Raw genomic sequence first — 16,602 nt, forward strand, 5'->3', positions numbered from 1 at the left:
CAAACTGGACCTCACACTTAACAATTTCTCCTTCGAATCCTCCTACTTCCTCCAGACCAAAGGGGTAGCCATGGGCACATGTATGGGCCCCAGCTATGCCTGTCTCTTTGTTGGCTACGTAGAACAGTTGATCTTCCATAATTACACCGGCACCACTCCCCACCTCTTCCTCCGCTACATTGATGACTGCATTGGTGCCACCTCGTGCTCCCGCGAGGAGGTTGAGCAATTCATCAACTTCACCAACACATTCCACCCTGACCTTAAATTTACCTGGACCATCTCTGACACCTCCCTCCCCTTCCTGGACTTCTCCATCTCCATTAATGACGACTGACTTGACACTGACATTTTTTACAAACCTACCGACTCCCACAGCAACCTGGATTACACCTCTTCCCACCCTACCTCTTGCAAAAATGCCATCCTATACTCCCAATTCCTCCGCCTCCGCCGTATCTGCTCCCAGGAGGACCAGTTCCACCACAGAACACACCAGATGGGCTCTTTCTTTAGAGACCGCAATTTCCCTACCCACGTGGTTAAAGATGCCCTCCAAAGCATCTCGTCTACATCCCACACCTCCGCCCTCAGATCCCACCCGTCCAAATGTAACAAGGACAGAACGCCCCTGGTGCTCACCTTCCACCCTACCAACCTTTGCATAAACCAAATCATCTGCCGACATTTCCGCCACCTCCAAACAGACCCCACCACCAGGGATATATTTCACTCCCCACCCCTTTCCGCCTTCCACAAAGACCGTTCCCTCCGTGACTACCTAGTCAGGTCCACGCTCCCCTCCAACCCACCCTCCCATCCTGGCACCTTCCTCTGCCACCGCAGGAATTGTAAAACTTGCGCCCACACCTTCTCCCTCATCTCTATCCAAGGCCGGAAAGGAGCCTTCCACATCCATCAAGGTTTTACCTGCACATTCACTAATATCACTTATTGTATCCATTGCTCCCGATGCGGTCTCCTCTACATTGGGGAGACTGGGTGCTTCCTAGCAGAGCACTTTAGGGAACATCTCCGAGACACCCGCACCAATCAACCAAACCGCCCCGTGGCCCAACATTTCAACTCCCCCTCCCACTCTGCCGAGGATATAGAGGTCCTGGGCCTCCTTCACCGTCAATCCCTCACCACCAGATGCCTGGAGGAAGAACGCCTCATTCAACCATAAGACCATAAGACCATAAGACATAGGAGTGGAAGTAAGGCCATTCGGTCCATTGAGTCCACTCCGCCATTCAATCATGGCTGATGCGCATTTCAGCTCCACTTACTCGCGTTCTCCCCGTAGCCCTTAATTCCTCTAGACAACAAGAATCTATCAATCTCGGCTTTGAAGACATTTAGCGTCCCGGCTTCCACTGCACTCCGTGGCAATGAATTCCACAGGCCCACCACTCTCTGGCTGAAGAAATGTCTCCGCATTTCTGTTCTGAAATGACCCCCTCTAATTCTAAGGCTGTGTCCACGGGTCCTAGTCTCCTCGCCTAATGGAAACAATTTCCTAGCATCCACCTTTTCTAAGCCATGTATTATTTTGTACGTCTCTATTAAGTCTCCCCTTAATCTTCTAAACTCCAACGAATACAATCCCAGTATCCTCAGCCGTTCCTCATATGCTAGACCTGTAATTCCAGGGATCATCCGTGTGAATCTCCGCTGGACACGTTCCAGTGCCAGTATGTCCTTCCTGAGGTGTGGGGACCAAAACTGGACACAGTACTCCAAATGGGGCCTAACCAGAGCTTTATAAAGTCTTAGTAGTACATCTCTGCTTTTATATTCCAACCCTCTTGAGATAAATGACAACATTGCATTCGCTTTCTTAATCACGGACTCAACCTGCATGTTTACCTTTAGAGAATCCTCGACTAGCACTCCCAGATCCCTTTGTGCTTTGGCTTTATGAATTTTCTCACCATTCAGAAAGTAGTCCATGCTTTTATTCTTTTTGCCAAAGTGCAAGACCTCGCACTTGCTCACGTTAAATTCCATCAGCCATTTCCTGGACCACTCTCCCAACCTGTCTAGATCCTTCTGTAGCCTCCCCACTTCCTCAGTACTACCTGCCTGTCCACCTAACTTCGTATCATCGGCAAACTTCGCTAGAATGCCCCCGGTTCCCTCATCCAAATCATTAATATATAATGCGAACAGCTGTGGCCCCAGCACCGAACCCTGCAGGACACCGCTCGTCACCGGCTGCCATTCTGAAAAAGAACCTTTTATCCCAACTCTCTGCCTTCTGTTAGACAGCCAATCCTCAATCCATCCCAGCAGCTCACCTCGAACACCATAGGCCCTCACCTTGCTCATCAGCCTCCCATGTGGCACCTTATCAAAGGCCTTTTGAAAGTCTAGATAGACCACATCCACTGGGTTTCCCTGGTCTAACCTACTTGTTACCTCTTCAAAAAATTCCAACAGGTTTGTCAGGTATGACCTCCCTTTACTAAATCCATGTTGACTTGTTCTAATCAGACTCTGCTCTTCCAAGAATTTAGAAACCTCATCCTTAATGATGGATTCTAGAATTTTACCAACATCTTCCGCCTCAGAACACTTCAACCCAAGGTCATCAATGTGGACGTCAAGTTTCCTCCTTTCCCCTTCCCCCACCTCACCCTAGTTCCAAACTTCCAGCTCAACACTGTCCCCATGACTTGTCCGGACTTGTCCTACCTGCCTATCTCCTTTTCCACCTCTCCACTCCACCCTCTCCTCCCTGACCTATCACCTTCATTCCCTTTTGTACTCTATGCTACTTTCTCCCCACCCCCACCCTCCTCTCGCTTATCTCTCCACACTTCTGGCTCTCTGCCTTTATTCCTGATGAAGGACTTTTGCCCAAAATGTCGATTTCGCTGCTCCTTGGATGCTGCCTGAACTGCTGTGCTCTTCCAGCACCACTAATCCAGAATACTGTAATTACTGATCTCTTTAATTTTTCACCCTGGTAGGGAAGGAAGTTGAGGCATATAATGAACTTCCACTTAAATCAACCACTTCCTGCCATTCACCTTCGCGTGAGAGTGATATTAATGGTAAACTTACTGACTGCCTTTCCACAGCCTCAAGCTGTCACCTGTGCCCTCCATTGAAATTCACAGTTGTCTTAAATCCTTCATTGGACATTATTTCTGCTGAAGCAGATTTAACAGCAAAGATAACTTAAATATATGAAGTTCAAATGACCTCTGAAAAGAATTCCACTTGTTCCTAACCAGTGACCGAAGGAACATTGTCTGGAGCTGAGATGTCTGAGGAGAAATCAGAATACACAGAAAAGATGTTAGCCAAGATAGACTTTGATGTGAACAACCAGAACACGTTTAATAAAAGCACTAACAGGGAATATTCTGACCTGTCTGTGTAGATTTGTTTCCATTATCTATTTTTGTTCCCTGATGGTCCTGTTTTATTTTACAGAAATCAGTCACTTTGTGGTACATTCCTCAACTAGCTGTTCCTCATCTGAAATCAGAACAAGCAAATTTCAGCAAAGCAAGCCGATTGATAACCTAATATTAACTTATTTGCAATTCCCAGTTCAGATTGCCAGCATCCGTAACTCTCAATCAACAGCTCGAACCTTGATGCATTTAACTTTGCATTACCAGAATCTGAAGGTCATTTTATATTAAATTAAGAAAACCAAAAGAGTTGTGAATGTTGGGAATCAGAAACAAAAACAGAAATCTCAGTCGGTCGGGCAATATCTGTGGAGAGAAATCGGAGCTAACATTTCGGGGTCCACTTACCCTTCTTCAGAACCGATGAGTGTTGGTAAGAAGTTTTTAATGCAGAGGATGGAGTTGGGGGAGGGGTTAAAGAGTAAAGAATAGGTGGAGATGGAGCCCAAAATAAAACAGAAGAACATTGGACAGACAAAGGAGTGGATAACAAGCAGACTGGGAGAATGAAAAGTTTCTAAGGGGTATATTAGTGACTGACATAGGTTGTGTGCAATAGCAGACCATGTGATCCACAGTCTGTAGCTAATGAGTAAACTTCAGTCATGGCTTTACCAACAATATAGAATGGTGTGTGGGGGTTGGGGTAAGGACATGGGAGGTGATGCCTCAAGCCCCTAAAATGATTGAACTCGATATTGAGACTATTCATTTTTGCAAGCAAAACGTGTGTTCTATGGTGTACAATTTTATTCTGTATTGTTGATAAAGCTGTGAGGGATAGTTAGTCATTAGCTGCAGGCTGTAGATAACAGTGAATCTGAATGGTTCAGTAAAACGAGAGAAAAAGAGACGCTTTCACAACCTCAGAATGCTTTACCTTGGAAAAGTAAATGTAAGGATCGCAGCAATCAATATTACAATCATAGGAGATATACAGTACAGAAACACACACTTTTCCCTATTGGAACTGCTGCTCAAAAATAGACATGCGTCTCATGGATCTATCAAATATCAACAATGGATGGTCACGTGAGAATATTTGCGATGGGCCATGATTGAGGGGATGCTGTGTAAGACAGTCCCACTATACGTTAATCCCTCTGGGCCAGTCAAAGACAGAAGTGGGAAGGTGAGTGTGGACCCTGTAGAGATTGGAGAGGTGCTAAATGAACATTTCTCATCGGTGTTCACTCAGGAAAAGGAGAATATTGTAGAGGAGAAGAATGAGGTATGAGATGTTAGACTAGAAAGGATTGAGGTTAGTTACACACAGGTGTTATCAATTCTAGAAGGAGTGAAAGTAGACAAGTCCCCTGGGCTGGATGGAATGTATCCGAGGATTCTCTGGGAAGCTAGGGAGGAGATAGCAGAGCCTTTGGCTTTGATATTTGAGTCGTTATTGTCTACAGGTTTGGTACCAGGGGACTGGAGGATTGCAAATGTTATGCCCTTGTTCAAGAAGGGCAGCAGAGATGACCCAGGTAATTATAGATCAGTGAGCCTTACTTCGTTTGTAGGAAAGGTTTTGGAAAGGATTATAAGAGATAAGATTTATAGTCATCTAGCAAGCAACAATTTAATTTCAGATAGTCAACATGGTTTAGTTAAGGGCAGGTCATGTCTCACAAACCTCATTGAGTTTTTTGAGAAGGTGACCAACCATGTAGATGAGGGTAGGGCAGTTGACGTGGTATACATGGACTTCAGTAAAGCCTTTGATAAGGTTCCACATGGTAGGCTATTGGAGAAAATGCAGAGGCATGGGATTGAGGATAATTTAGCAGTTTGGATTAGAAACTGGCTTTCTGTAAGAAGGCAGGGAGTGGAGTTTGATGGAAAATATTCAGTCTGGAGTCTGGTTACTAGTGGTGTGCCACAAGGATCTGGTCTGGGACCACTGCTTTTTGTAATTTTTATAAATGACTTAGACGCAGGCATAGATGGATGGATTAGTAAATTTGCAGACGACACTAAAGTCGGTGGAGGAGTGGACAATGTGGAAGAATGTTACAGGTTGCAGGGGGACTTGGATAAACTGCAGAATTGGGCTGAGAGGTGGCAAATGGAGTTCAAGGCAACTAAATGTGAGGTGATGCACTTTGGGAAGAATAACAGGAAGGCAGAGTACTGGATCAATGGAAAGATTCTTGGCTGTGTGGATGTGCAGAGGGATCTTGGAGTCCATGTACATGATTCCTGAAAGTTGCCACCCAGGTTAATAGTGCTGTTAAGAAGGCATACGGTGCGTTAGGATTCACTCGTGGAGGGATTGAGTTCCGGAGCCGCAATATCATGCTGCAACTATACAAAACGCTGGTGCGGCCACACTTGGAATATTGTGTACAGTTCTGGTCACCCCATTACAGGAAGGATGTGGAAGCATTGGAAAAGGTGCAGAGGAGATTTACCAGGATGTTGCCTTCTTGAACCATTGCAGTCCATGTGCTGAAGACAGACCCACCACGTTGTCAGGGAGGGAATTCCAGGATTTTAACTCAGCAACATTGAAGTCATGGCAATATGCTTGAAAGTGGCTTGGAGGGAAACTTTGAGGGGATGGATTTCCAACTTATCTGCTGCCCTTCTCCTTCCAGATGGCCGTGGTTGTGGGTCTAGAAGGCATTGTCTGAGCATCTTTGGTAAATTTCTGCAGTGCATCTTGTAGATGGCAGACACTGCTGTAATATCCAAATAAACATTTTCTGCTCCTCCAACATTTTTGGAACCGTGCCCTCTGGTTATGGAAAATTACATCCTTATTAATTTGATTTCTAACTCTCCCTACATCTCAGAGGAATTGGTTTATTTTAGTTCTGAATTCTGACCTCAGACAAAGAGATAGCAATGTACCTATGCTTGTGGTGGCATGGTGGCTCAGTGGTTAGCACTGCTGCCTCACGGCGCCAGGGACCCAGCTTCGATTCTTGCCTCGGGCGACTGTCTGTGTGGAATTTGCACATTCTCCCCCGTATCTGTGTGAGTTTCCTCTGGCTGCTCCGGTTTCCTCCCACAGTCCAAAAATATGCAGGTTAGGTGAATTGACATGCTAAATTACCGGTAGTGTTCAGGGGTGTGTAGGTTAGGTGCATTAGTTGGGGGTAAATATAGGGTAGGGGGAATGGGTCCAGGTGACATACTCTTCAGAGGGTCAGTGTGGACGAGTTGACCAAAGGACCTGTTTCCATACTATAAGGATTTAATGATTCTATGTCTACCTCTACTGCATATGGTCCAGTCTCACTGGGTACTCGATATCAAGTATCAGCCTTTGTTCAGTTCACAGCACTTTCTTCCTATGAGGCTGATGGTTGTGGGCTCAAGATCCATTTGACAATTTGCTGTGAACATATGAAGCAAGAGTGTCCATTCAGCCCGTCATTCAGTAAAGTTCATCTGGCACCTGCTTTTGGCTTCAGATTTACATTCTTAAAACAACTTCTCAGCATCTTGCTTAACAAGAATTTATCCACACCTGCCCGAGAAATTTTCCAACACTTTGCTTCCAACACTTTTTCAGGGACAGAATTCCAAAGCTTCACAATGCTGAGAGACAACATTTGGATCAATCTGTTTTAAATGGGCAACCTTTGACATCTGACCTGAAGTGGGGACTGCAGATGCTAGAGATTTGAGTCAAGATTAGAGTGGTGCTGGAAAAGCACAGCAGGTCAGGCAGCACCCAAGGAGCAGGAAAATCAATGTTTCAGCAAAAGCCCTTCATCAGGAATCCTGCTTTTCGGATTCTTCCTGACCTGCTGTGCTTTTCCAGCACCACTCTAATCTTGACTTTAACGTGAGAAAACTCACTCTAGATTCTCTCATCAGAGCAAAGATCTTCTCCACCTTTACCTTGTCAACACTCTTCACGACTTTATATGTTCCAACCATGTCATCTCTTACTCTTCCAAACTCCAATAGATACAAGCAGTTTCTGTCCAACCTTTTCCAATAAAACAACCTATCCTTCTAGGTATTCGTCTGGAATACCTTCTCTGAACTGAGTCTAATACAGTTAGATCACATAAAATAAACATGACCAAAACTGTGCACAGTACTTCAGACTCAGTGTCACCAACACCCTGCACAACTGAAGCATAAACTCTTTACTTTGCATTGAATTCCCCTCACTCACAATAAATGATAATACTGTATTAGCTTTCCTACTTACTTGTTGTACCTTCACATTAACCCTGCAATTTGTGAGCATACCCTGGGAATTCTTGTCAGAATTGGCAACTTCACATTTTTCCAAAATGCACTCCATTTACTACATCATTGCCTACTCAGTCAACCAATCAAAATGCTTTTGTACCTGTTTTGTAACAGTGAAGAAGGCTATGTAAGATTATAAAGAGATTGTGACCAATTTGGTCAATGGGCTGAGGAGTGGCAGATGGATTTTAATTTGGATAAATCTGAGGTATTGTACTTCAGTAAAACCAACATGGGCAGGACTTGTATAATTAATGGTAGGGTCCCTGGGTACTAATGTAGAACAGAGAGACCTGAAACAGAATTCAAGTACGTAATTCTCTGAAGATTGTGTTACATGTAGACAAGGCAGTTAAGAAGGCACTCAGCACGCTCATCATCATTGCTTAGACCTTTGAGTATAGAAGTTGGGGCATCATGTTGAGGTTGTACAGGACATTAGTGAGGCCTCCTCAAGAATACTGTGTCCAGTTCTGGTTGCCCGGTTACAGGAAGGATATCAATCAGTTGAAGGGGGTTCAGAAAGGATTCCCCAGGATGTTGCTGGGAATGGAGGATTTCTGATATAAAGAGAGGCTGGGACTTTATTCTCTGGAGCGTCAGAGGATGAGGGATGGCCTTATGGAGGTTCATGACATCATTATGGGTACAGATAAGGTGAATGACAGGTGTCTTTACCCTTGGGTGAGGGGGCATATTTTTAAGGTGAGAGGAGAGAGATGTAAAAAACAACATGAGGGGCAATATTTTTTAAACAGGAAGTGATTTGTGTGTGGAATGAACTTTCTGACGAAATGGTGAATGCAGGCTCTGTTAGATTTTTTAAGTATTTGGGTAAGTACATGAATAAGAAATGTTTAGAGGGATACAGGCCAAGCACAGGCAGGTGGAACTAATTTAGTTTGGGATTATGATCGGACTGGTATAATTCTATGATTCTACACAGAATATAGACTCTCAAGATAGCAATCACTGGTGAAATTCAATGGGTCTGGCAGCATCTGTGGAGAGAGAAAAAGGGAAAGTGGATGAAAGGATGGTTGATGGTGAGCTGGGGAATGAGCAAGTACTGAATGGCTGCTAACAGGAATTGCAAATAATCCTGTTAATAGGATTAGCTCTGTTGGGAGCAACTACAGAACAGGACCTGGGCGCTTTGGAGTGGCTCATGAACGTGGAGGATGGTGTTCATGTTCTGAAACTGTTGGACTGTTGAGCCTTGAAGGCTGCAGGATCCCTGAGTAGAATATGAGATGCTGTTCTTCCAACTTCCTCAGAGATGTTGGCTAGAGAACACTATAGTGTGTCAAAATGGCAGACAATTGGAAACTCGGGATCATTTTTGCCAACAGAACATAGATGTTCTGCAAAGCGCCCACCCAGTCTGTGTTTTGTCTCTCAATGTACAGGAGACTGCATTGTGAATAGTGAATGCAATGGACTAGATTAAGTGAAGTGCAGGCAAATTGCTGCTTCAGCTGGAAGTTATGGCTTGGAGCCTTGGGTAGTGAGTAGGAAGGAATTAAATGGATAAGTGTTACACCTTGTGAGATTGCATGTGAAGGTGCTGTGGGGAGGTGTTGGAAGTGGAGGGCGAGTGAACCAAGGAACAGTCCCTGCGAGGAGAGGGGAATATGAGTCTGGCATCCTGACGGAGGGAGCAGAAATGGCCTAATGATCCATTGGATGTGGATGCTAGTTGGGCAGAAAGTGGAGAGCTCAGGTGATCCCAATTCCCTCCCTATGGCAGTTAACCAAAATGCTGGAGAATCCTTGGTTGAGGGAAAAAGATGTCTATGAGACATCTATAAAGTGGAATCTTCTGAACAAATGCAATGGAGATGGAGGAACTGGTAGAATGGAATAGAGTCTTTACAGGAAATGGGCTGTGAGGATGGATAGTCGAGGTAACCATGGGAGTCATTGGATTGTAGAGGATATCAATGGCCAGCCTTTCCCCAGAAGTGGAAATGGAGATGTCAAGGAAGGGAAGGGTGGAGTTAGAGATGGAGCAGCTAAAGGTGGAAATTGGAAGCAAAATTGATGCATTTTCCAATTCTGGACAAGAGAGGGAAGCAGCACCTATGATATTATCAACATGCTGGAGAAAAAGTTGGGTGGAGGCTAGAATAAGAATGTTCCAAATACTCGACAAAGAGAAAGGCTCATACTGGGGCCCATGCAGGTGGCCGGGGCCATCCCTTTAACCTGGAGAGAGTGAGAGGAGTTAAAGGAGAAGTTGTTCAAAGTCAGCATGAGCCTCATTCCCAATGAAGGGCTTTTGCCTGAAATATCGATTTTCCTGCTGCTCGGATTCTGTCTGATCTGCTGTGCTTTTCCAGCACCACACTGTCGACTCTAATCTCCAGCATCTGCAGTCCTCACTTTCGCCAGAGTGGGGATGAGCTCAGCTCGCTGGAGGTGGGTGGTAGTGGATGGGGATGATTGAGGTCCTATTTTGAGGAGGAAGTGGAGAGCCCTGGGACCGCCCGAATGGAAGATGGACATTACAGAGTGAAATGTCCACGTTCAAGAGGAATTGGCACTCACAAGCTCAGTAAATTGTGGAATAGATTTGAGAAGCATTCTCTGCTCCTACATTTTATGACCAAAGTTTGCAATCACTGTTTACCAGTTTTCACCGCGAAGTTCATCTTGTTGATTTGCAACTACAAAACGTTGATTCTCTGGAGAGCAGCATAGCCATTGATGCCCAAAAGGATAAGTCATTTTCCTCAGAGGGCCAGTTCCTGATGAGTCTTTTCATAATAAAATGGATGCAGGATGAAAACCACATCTTGTTGTGACATCTATTGCAATTTTATTGAAGTTTCAGCACATTACCCATTTGGAAGGAGATGTGAACACCTTTATGGTGTTAGCTAGCAGCAGAATAAACAGTGAGTGTTGATAAATAGCTGGTCTTGGATTGTGTCTGTGCATTCTATTCGTACATTTCAATGCTGGGGACAAGCCTTCTAAACACGTTCGATTATGTCGTAGATTCTGATTGACAAACTGATTGCTCGCAAAAATTGCCAGTCTCAAGCTAATCAACAAAATTTAATCATTTCAAAACTTCAAATGCAGTTTCACATCCTTTGTTGAAAGTTGATTCTCTGTAAAGATTGCCAAACAGTAATAATGGTCATTGTATTGTGATAGTTTAGCGAGCAGAGTCACTGTAACTGTGAATTGACAATAACGTGATGCTTTTAAATGATTACTACCGGTTGCTTGTACAAGCGATCCCTTTTCTAGAATCATTGAATGATACAATGTCAATTCAGGCTGTTTGGCCCATCATATTTGTACTCTCTGTATGGTAAAATTATGTAATTAGTTCCACTCTCCTGCTCTACCCCCAGAAGCATGTAATTATTTCCCCTTCATGTGTTTACTTAGCCTGTGTGGTCTTATTATGTAGGTTCCTGACCAAACACAGCAGTGTTCTTTAAGGACAGATACATAGCATCACAACGTGTAACGTTCTAGTGTAAAGGTGTCTGCCAATCAAGTTCTCAATACAATGAGAGTCAGTGCTATATGTTCAGTTAGTTATGTGTATATACTGTACAATAACATCAGGAAGCACAGAACTCAGACTATGTAATATATGGAATATACATTCATTTGGTCCCTGACACTGGGGGAGGACATTGTTGCTGTTGAGGGAGTCCAGCAAAGGTTCACCAGACTGATTCCCGGGATGGCAGGACTGACATATGAGGAAAGACTGGATCAACTGGGATTGTATTTGCTGGAATTTAGGAAAATGAGGAAGGATCTCATAGTAACATATAAAATCCTGATGGGACTGGACAGGCTAAATGTGGGATCAATGTTCCCGATATTGGGGACATCCCGAATTACAAATCACAGTCTAAGAATAAGGGGATAAGCCATTCAGGACTGAGATAAGGAAGAATTTCTTTACTCGGAAAGTTGTGAACCTGTGGAATTCTCTCCCACTGGAAGCTGTTGGGGCCAGTTGATTAGATAGATTCAAGAGGGAGCGTGGCACGGCTAAAGGGATCAAGAGGGATGGAGAGAAAGCGGAAGTGGGATACTGAGATTGCATGAACAGCCATGATCATCTTGAATGGTGGTGCAGGCTGGAAGGGCTGAATGGCCTGCTCCTGAACTTATTTTCCATGTTTCTAAGTTTAGGGTCAGTTGCAATGCAGACTGCTACTAACAGTGTGGGTTCAATTCCCACACTTGCTGGGGTTACCATGAACAACTCTCCTTCTCAACCTTTCCATTTGTCTGGGGCATGTTAAGCCTCAGGATAACTCCCTGTCTCTGAGGAGGACTATGCTGAGTTTATCTTTGTACATATCCATGTCATATATAGAATGGATCAAGAAATTGATAATGTTTACAGATTTTAAAGACACCAAGGGGAATGGGGCAAAAGCAGGAATATAGCAGTGAGCCAGAGGATCAGACATGATCATATTGGATGGTGGAGCAGGCTTGAAGGACTGACTCATGGTCCTGGTTTGTATGTTTCTGCGTAAGTCTGTGCTATTTGAGCAACATAAACAGGTTGTGTTATTAACAAATTTCAAGATATCTGTCTTTACAAGAATACAGTCTTTGTGGTAAATGTTATGTGATAGGGCAGCTCTTAGATCCATTTCCCGATGCAGGGTTTTTGCCCGAAACGTCGATTTTCCTGCTCCTTGGATACTGCCTGACCTGCTGTGCTTTACCAGCACCACTCTGATCTGGACTTAGATCACATCACACTGAAATATAACAGCTTGATGTAAGAAATAAAGCATGCTTCTCATATCAATCCAGATTCCTTTTGACCATTAATATTAATCTATAGGATCAGATTGCCAACCATCCAGCAAATCAGAACAATTTCTCCTTCTTTTACCCATTGACATCCCCTGGACAATGGACATGATTTGGAACTTTGTCCCAGTAATACTGTTCCCAAGCAGAGACTCATTCATATTATGTCTTTCACAATCTCCAGAAGATACAAGGATTATGTACATGTGCGTAATGTAAGGACATGTAACAGCCATTTTTCGCACAATAAGTTCCTACAAATAGCACATAAAAGTATAGACCCCACTGAACTGTAGTCTAATTTTCCAACTAATGCAGGATTTGAACTCATACAGTGCTCGTAAGGAGTTCAAACCCTATGGAAGTTGGAAAATTTGACTCCACCAAGCAAATGCATGTGGAGATAGGAAATTGATATTAGTCAAATAAAAGTTGCAAAGAAGCTAGTGTATAAAATATTCTCTAATATCCTTCATGGAAAAAAAATGTGCTGCCCTTACCCAGTCTGTCCTACACGTGACTCCTGTCTCATTCCAATAGCTGTCATCTCAGGTGGCTGAACAAACTTTTCAACTGTGCGGGCTACCAGGAGAGGAAAATAAACTTCACTCTTACTAGTGATGACCACATCTCAGAAATATTTGTTTGCCCACTAAGATATTAGTCACTCTATTTGATTCCCCCATTGAATGACAGCCACCTTGAATTCCTCCTCTCTGACTTAAAAGTGTTTGACATTAAGGGCAAAAAGCAATTATTTAATTAGCCATTGAATGGACTCGGTTGTTTGGGGTTAATTTGCTTAATGAATGATACTTCTTCAGATCTCTGCCCTGAAACTTTATGACTTGGTTCCTCCAATAATAAAACATTCCTTAACCTTGAGACTTCATTATTCAAAAAATCATGTGCTTTGTGATTGAATTTTACAAGTAATTTGGGTTTCAACTTTATGACATAATTGTTCACATTTCTCCTGTCATGAAGAGTGGGTGTGATAGTGAGATGATAGAAAAAGGAGATGGATAAGTTTGTGAAAAGTCAAGGTGCTGAGGGCTAGGCTGAACTGGCATGAAAGAGGAGTTGATGGGTAGAGAGCCACAATGTTGTGGAATCCAATTTTATAGAATGGCAGGGCAGGATTAAAGGATTGAATGGCCACTCCTGCTCCTAATTCTAATGTCCTTATTTAAAAAAACAAAAAAACAAGATGCTATAAATCAGAAACAAAAACAGAAACTTCTCAGCCATGAGTAAATGGCAGAACAGACTTAATGGGCTGAATGGCTGATTTCCTGCTCCTATATCTTATGCTCTTGTAAAAATTCCTGGAAACCCTCAGCAGGTCTGACAGCATCTGTGGAGGCAAATCAGAGTTAACGTTTCAAGTGACTCTCTACTCCTCAGAACATAATGTTCTTGTACTGGCAATATGCAAATAAGACGAACAGGAATCAAAGGGAAATAAAGATTTCTCAAAATAGGTGTACTTGACACCCTGACCATTGATTGGAACCAATTTGAAAAGTGCTGTTTCTTCCCTCAAGTTCCAACTCATTTTATTTATTTATTACCTTCCTGACAGAAAACCCCAAGGGGTGCTGCATTTTGGAAAGACAAATCAGAGCAGGACTTATACACTTATTGGTAATGTCCTGGGGAGTGTTGCTGAATAAAGACACCTTGGAGTGCAGGCTCATAGCTCCTTGAAAGCGGAATCACAATAGATAGGATAGTGAAGGTGTTTGGTATGCTTTCCTTTATTGCACAGAGTATTGAGTATAGGAGTTGGAAGGTCATGTTGCAGCTGTACAGGATGTTGGTTAGGCCACTTTTGAAATATTGTGTGCAATTCTGGTCTCCTTCCTATCGGAAAGATATTGTGAAAGTCGAAAGTGTTCAGAAAAGATTTAGAAGGATGTTGCCAGGGTTGGAGGATTTGAGCTATAGGGAGGTGTCGGAGGCTGAGAGGTCACCTTATAGAGGTTATAAAATCATGAAGGGCATGGATAGGGTAAATAGACAAGGCATTTTCCCTTGGGTTGGGGGAGTCCAGAACTAGAGGGCATAGGTTTAGGGGAAGGATTTAAAGGGGATCTAAAGGGCAACATTTGCATGCAGAGGGTGTTGTGTACTATGGAATAGTGGAGGTTGGTACAATTACAACATTTAAAAGGCAACTGGATGGGTGTATGAATAGGAAGGGTTTAAAGGGATAAGGGCCGGATGCTGGCAAATGGGAATAGATTAGGTTAGGATATCTGGTCTGCATGGACGAGTTGGACTGAAGGATTTGTTGCCGTGCTGTACATCTCTATGATCTATGACCCTATGAATGCAGGGAGTTCAAGAAAAACATCTTGCTATCACTTTTTCAAGGGACAAGTGGAGATAGGAAACAACTGGGGGTGTTGGCAATTCCAAATACCTTCTGTGTGAATATAGAAAAACTACTGTCCATTACTTTCTTCTTCCTCTTCCCAAAATAGTCAAACACAAAAACAAAATTCTAAAATGGTGGACTAAGAGTAGGGTGGATCCTGCAGCTGCTCCTAAGATTCAGGCTTACTTCTAGATTTAGTTCTGGATATCTTTTGGAGGGATATGGGCCAAGCGCAGGCTGGTAGGACTAGTTTAGTTTGGGATTATGGTCAGCAAGGACTGGTTGGACTGAAGGGTCTGTTTCCGTGCAGTATACCCCTATGACTCTATGATTCTGCCCACACACAGTTGTTAGGTAGCAAAGGAAACAGGAAACTGTGATGAAATTGGAAACATGTCCTGCCAAGGGAGCAGGGAGTGACGAGGTCAGATAAAGATGGGCAGGTTTCCTTCCCTGCAGGATGTTAGGGAACCAGCTGAGTCTTTCCAACAATCGATGAAGGTTTCATGGTCACCATTATTGAGACTATCACTTTTCAAACTTGATTTGTGGAATAAAAATCCCACGAGCTACAGTGTTGGGATTTGCACACATGCCCCCAGATCATTAACCTGAGCTCCACGTGACTGCTCCAGTGGTGTTACCGTGACAGCACCACCTTCCCACATCACAATGGGAGCAGCTCTCACAGGCAACAGGGAGGAGAAACTCTGTGAAGATTGAGAAGGAAGAGAGTTCTCAATATATGCTGTGCACTGTTGGGCTTATACATTATACCTTCAAACCAGATGATTACGGGTTAATTGTTAAGGGTTAATATCTCATGGCAATGAGCAATTTGAAATACAAAAGTGTTTTTTATTTATGCATGGAACATGGGCATCGCTGGCTGGGACTGCATTTCTTGACTATTTAAATATTTGTTTTATTTATTGTCACATGCATTTGATTACATAATACAGTGAAAAGTGTTTTAAAGTGTCAACACTCTCCAGTGCCATCATAATACATAGAAAAATAAATCAACACATAGCATACCAAGGCAGAAAAATGAAGAAGTAAAGAAAAAGTGTCCAACTTTCCAGTCCCCCTTGTTAGGTGCTCCATCATGGGTCATTCCTCAGTGCCACCTCACCTCCAATGATGTCCTCATTGGACCTCACCAATGCAGATGCCACCAATGCTGCCACTGGCCCAATCTCTCCTCCGCCACAGCAACGAAGAGGCAGTGGCAGGGGACCACCTCATTGATGCAGATGCTGCTGGGAGCCCAAACCCACCTCAGATACCACCGAGCTTCTCCTTCCACGGGCCAACAGGTGACCTGTGTGTCACCTCTTGATAGTACTCTCCACAAGCACATCTCGACGGTGACTGACCCCAGCGGTTCATTTCAATCCCCTGGCAGGAGCTCACTGCTGCAGGACCAGCAGTAGGATTCTGACATGGAACAGGGTACAGTACCATTGACTGTACACACATGGCCCTGAGGGGGTTGGGGGGGAGGGGGGTCTGTCACAACACTGCAGAGCTCATCAGCAGAAAGAGATTCCAGGTGATAGAGTAGTACAGCCTGGAAACAAACCCTTTGTCCCAACTCCTCCATGATGACCAGGTTTCCTAAACTGAACTCTTCCCATTTGTCTGCATTTGGCCTATATCCCTCTAAACCTTTCCTATCCATGTACCCATCCAAATGCCTTTTAAAAGCTGCCATTGTATCCACTTCTATCACTTCCTCTGGTCGCTCCTTCCATACACACA

This window comes from Chiloscyllium punctatum, chromosome 20, assembly GCF_047496795.1.
Source record: "Chiloscyllium punctatum isolate Juve2018m chromosome 20, sChiPun1.3, whole genome shotgun sequence".
NCBI lineage: Eukaryota > Metazoa > Chordata > Chondrichthyes > Orectolobiformes > Hemiscylliidae > Chiloscyllium > Chiloscyllium punctatum.